Source organism: Schistocerca gregaria, unplaced genomic scaffold (assembly GCF_023897955.1).
Source record: "Schistocerca gregaria isolate iqSchGreg1 unplaced genomic scaffold, iqSchGreg1.2 ptg000976l, whole genome shotgun sequence".
In the NCBI taxonomy this organism is placed as follows: domain Eukaryota; kingdom Metazoa; phylum Arthropoda; class Insecta; order Orthoptera; family Acrididae; genus Schistocerca; species Schistocerca gregaria.
In genome coordinates this window covers 27,501-32,500 of record NW_026062328.1, presented here as the reverse complement: position 1 = coordinate 32,500, position 5,000 = coordinate 27,501, and the positions used below count along the sequence as shown (strand labels likewise).

Genomic DNA, 5,000 nt, shown 5'->3' with positions numbered 1-5,000 from the left:
GCCTGTCCCTCTAAGAAGAAAAGTAATCGCTGACAGCACGAAGGATGTCACGCGACTAGTTAGCAGGCTAGAGTCTCGTTCGTTATCGGAATTAACCAGACAAATCGCTCCACCAACTAAGAACGGCCATGCACCACCACCCACCGAATCAAGAAAGAGCTATCAATCTGTCAATCCTTCCGGTGTCCGGGCCTGGTGAGGTTTCCCGTGTTGAGTCAAATTAAGCCGCAGGCTCCACTCCTGGTGGTGCCCTTCCGTCAATTCCTTTAAGTTTCAGCTTTGCAACCATACTTCCCCCGGAACCCAAAAGCTTTGGTTTCCCGGAGGCTGCCCGCCGAGTCATCGGAGGAACTGCGGCGGATCGCTGGCTGGCATCGTTTATGGTTAGAACTAGGGCGGTATCTGATCGCCTTCGAACCTCTAACTTTCGTTCTTGATTAATGAAAACATACTTGGCAAATGCTTTCGCTTCTGTTCGTCTTGCGACGATCCAAGAATTTCACCTCTAACGTCGCAATACGAATGCCCCCGCCTGTCCCTATTAATCATTACCTCGGGTTCCGAAAACCAACAAAATAGAACCGAGGTCCTATTCCATTATTCCATGCACACAGTATTCAGGCGGGCTTGCCTGCTTTAAGCACTCTAATTTGTTCAAAGTAAACGTGCCGGCCCACCGAGACACTCAACTAAGAGCACCCTGGTAGGATTTCAACGGGGTCCGCCTCGGGACGCGCAAGCACGCCTTCGGCTCGCCCCACCGGCAGGACGTCCCACGATACATGCCAGTTAAACACCGACGGGCGGTGAACCAACAGCGTGGGACACAAATCCAACTACGAGCTTTTTAACCGCAACAACTTTAATATACGCTATTGGAGCTGGAATTACCGCGGCTGCTGGCACCAGACTTGCCCTCCAATAGATACTCGTTAAAGGATTTAAAGTGTACTCATTCCGATTACGGGGCCTCGGATGAGTCCCGTATCGTTATTTTTCGTCACTACCTCCCCGTGCCGGGAGTGGGTAATTTGCGCGCCTGCTGCCTTCCTTGGATGTGGTAGCCGTTTCTCAGGCTCCCTCTCCGGAATCGAACCCTGATTCCCCGTTACCCGTTACAACCATGGTAGGCGCAGAACCTACCATCGACAGTTGATAAGGCAGACATTTGAAAGATGCGTCGCCGGTACGAGGACCGTGCGATCAGCCCAAAGTTATTCAGAGTCACCAAGGCAAACGGACCAGACGAGCCAATCCGATTGGTTTTGATCTAATAAAAGCGTCCCTTCCATCTCTGGTCGGGACTCTGTTTGCATGTATTAGCTCTAGAATTACCACAGTTATCCAAGTAACGTGGGTACGATCTAAGGAACCATAACTGATTTAATGAGCCATTCGCGGTTTCACCTTAATGCGGCTTGTACTGAGACATGCATGGCTTAATCTTTGAGACAAGCATATGACTACTGGCAGGATCAACCAGGGAGCTGCGTCAACGAGAGCTGAGCAGCCGGCCGCCCGGGAGTGTGTCCCGAGGGCCCGCGCGAACACGCAAGCGTCCGCTCAATTATTCTGCAAACAGGAGGAGGCTGAGCTCCCCTGCACGATACACCTCGAAACCCTCTCAGGTCCCGGCGGCGCGCAGCGCCGTCCTAAGTACTTGGTCGGGTTCGAGAGAGGCGCAATCGCCCGGAGATGGGCGAGTAGACGCTTTCAGTGCGAACACCCGTGCTCCCAACTGAGCTTGCCGCTGCCGACAGAGGCCCGGGAGCGTGCTGTCGTGGCATTGCCGGCGGGAAACAACACGCGCCACCTACGGTGACCGGCAGCTCCAACGCCAGCGCCACAGAAGGGCAAAGCCCCACTTGGGTGCAGAAGCGAACTCTCCCAGCACAGCGCACGCGCCAACACGTCCGCAGAGCTGCGATACAAACCACCTGCGAGAACCGCTGGGGGCGACCGAGCAGCAGACGGCGTCGCGACGCCGAGTGCCGGGCGGCGGCGCATCCTCAACGCACACAGTCCGCAATCGGACCAGCACACTGCAGATGTCCACCGCGCTTCGCACCGGGCTCGGCAGAACCCACTTTGGCCGCCTGGCGCCGCGCGCAGGGTGCGCCGGCGCATAGCTGGGACGCCAGCCGGGCCCGTCGGCCGGCGCTCCTGCCACTGGGCGCCCCCCACCAGCCGGCTGTAGTGCGTGCGCTCACGCAGCGCGCGGCCAGCACGCCGGGCGGCCCCCCCTCACCGGCCGGGGACTGTCCCGCCAAGCCACAGCCTCGTATCGCTTCATACCCACATGGCCAACTCAGGTTCGGGGGCATGGCGGGTACCGCCGAAACAACCGGTTCATAGATGTACCGATCGTCGCTATCACCGATGCACCTGCAGCGCGAACAACCGCTCAACAACTGATTTCCAGTTCATTTGCGGATCTTTGGCAGCAAACGTATACGTCAATCTACATTTGCGAAATCTACGATTCTGGCATGCCTGCATGTTATGTGTCACGACACGCTACATCAGCCCACATACACACTGCGGCATGTACACGAGAGAACACGTGGAAGATGGTCCGCGCACGTGTGCAATGTCCCTTGCGCGGTCGACTGTCAACCGGCCTCTGTAGCATGTCGCAGATGTGGAACGCGGTCCACCGTGCTATCATGTTGTGTGGGGCAATACGATTAAATAGGAAAACCCTCGTCGCTACATCAACAGACGGCTCACGCTGATTCCCGGCAGAGGGAGGAGGGGGGGGGGGGGGGGGCCAACATGCAATACTTTCGTCCGTACCTACCTACCACATGTCTGTACGGCGTACAACAGTGCAATCTCGCTGTAATGGGGAGACGAGACAAGTAGCATCGTGCACAACATATGGCCCTTATGATTCGCCATTGTAGGGCGCAGCCGGTGTACGGTCAAGCATGTGCCACATTATGTCACTCAGTACGTAACGACGGATGATCAGTGTGGGTTACGCGTACATCAGCGGACAGTCCACACAGGCCGTACCACAACGTACACTGACTGCATCGACAACCGAATGCAACTGAACAGCTGCAAGGCTCATTTCACAAACAAACGCCTGACCGACCAGCTTGGAAGGGCAGGAGGGGAGGGCGATATTCGTTCTGTAGCGGTACACCCTTCCAGTGGTTAGCGGGACTGTGTAGAAAGTACGCAACACTCGAAAGACCTTTATGTGAGGGTACGCACCATGGCATCAAGAAATACACATGACACCAGAGGATCCAAGCAGTGAACTATGTTCAGAGGGTTGCTGTTAGGCAAAGCTACATTCCTGTGACGTTACATGTGACAGTTAAGGTGCAGTGTAAGTTAGGTTAAGGTGCAGCGTAAGTTAGGTTAAGGTGCAGCGTAAGTTAGGTTAAGGTGCAGCGTAAGTTAGGTTAAGGTGCAGCGTAACTTGGGTTAAGGTGCAGCGTAACTTGGGTTAAGGTGCAGCGTAACTTGGGTTAAGGTGCAGCGTAACTTGGGTTAAGGTGCAGCGTAACTTGGGTTAAGGTGCAGCGTAACTTGGGTTAAGGTGCAGCGTAACTTGGGTTAAGGTGCAGCGTAACTTGGGTTAAGGTGCAGCGTAACTTGGGTTAAGGTGCAGCGTAACTTGGGTTAAGGTGCAGCGTAACTTGGGTTAAGGTGCAGCGTAACTTGGGTTAAGGTGCAGCGTAACTTGGGTTAAGGTGCAGCGTAACTTGGGTTAAGGTGCAGCGTAACTTGGGTTAAGGTGCAGCGTAACTTGGGTTAAGGTGCAGCGTAACTTGGGTTAAGGTGCAGCGTAACTTGGGTTAAGGTGCAGCGTAACTTGGGTTAAGGTGCAGCGTAACTTGGGTTAAGGTGCAGCGTAACTTGGGTTAAGGTGCAGCGTAACTTGGGTTAAGGTGCAGCGTAACTTGGGTTAAGGTGCAGCGTAACTTGGGTTAAGGTGCAGCGTAACTTGGGTTAAGGTGCAGCGTAACTTGGGTTAAGGTGCAGCGTAACTTGGGTTAAGGTGCAGCGTAACTTGGGTTAAGGTGCAGCGTAACTTGGGTTAAGGTGCAGCGTAACTTGGGTTAAGGTGCAGCGTAACTTGGGTTAAGGTGCAGCGTAACTTAGGTTAAGGTGCAGCGTAACTTAGGTTAAGGTGCCAACGTGGGTTAGGTTAAGGGGCCAACGTGGGTTAGGTTAAGGGCCAACGTGGGTTAGGTTAAGGGCCAACGTGGGTTAGGTTAAGGGCCAACGTGGGTTAGGTTAAGGGCCAACGTGGGTTAGGTTAAGGGCCAACGTGGGTTAGGTTAAGGGCCAACGTGGGTTAGGTTAAGGGCCAACGTGGGTTAGGTTAAGGGCCAACGTGGGTTAGGTTAAGGGCCAACGTGGGTTAGGTTAAGGGCCAACGTGGGTTAGGTTAAGGGCCAACGTGGGTTAGGTTAAGGGCCAACGTGGGTTAGGTTAAGGGCCAACGTGGGTTAGGTTAAGGGCCAACGTGGGTTAGGTTAAGGGCCAACGTGGGTTAGGTTAAGGGCCAACGTGGGTTAGGTTAAGGGCCAACGTGGGTTAGGTTAAGGGCCAACGTGGGTTAGGTTAAGGGCCAACGTGGGTTAGGTTAAGGGCCAACGTGGGTTAGGTTAAGGGCCAACGTGGGTTAGGTTAAGGGCCAACGTGGGTTAGGTTAAGGGCCAACGTGGGTTAGGTTAAGGGCCAACGTGGGTTAGGTTGCCAGAGATGTGTCAAATCAGGATGTACGTTTGGCTGGTGTCAGGTGGTGGGTTGGTTCGATGCCTTTATAAGGAGTGTGGCCAAAGGGTATTTTATTACTTGTACCTTTTGTGTTGTGGCGTGGCGTTGCGTCCTGTGTTGATACTGGGTGGACCACTGTGGGTGTTGCTGGCTGATTTGAGCTGCGTTGTTTGCGGGTGGTGTGAGACATTCTGTCTTATTAGTGGACGTGACGTTCCTCTTGTCGTTCTTTGGATAGTGTCCTGTGGCAGCGAGGATAA

General features: G+C 54.3%; 1 non-coding gene across 1 annotated transcript in view; it reads right to left on the bottom strand.

Annotated features, from left to right (window-relative positions):
* Positions 1-1,486, bottom strand: part of LOC126326158 (small subunit ribosomal RNA) — a 1,893-nt gene extending 407 nt beyond the window's left edge. The window contains exon 1 of the ribosomal RNA XR_007560552.1: positions 1-1,486. This exon is cut by the window's left edge and continues 407 nt beyond it. This is a non-coding gene — a ribosomal RNA (small subunit ribosomal RNA).
* Between the last annotated feature and the right edge of the window lie 3,514 nt (positions 1,487-5,000).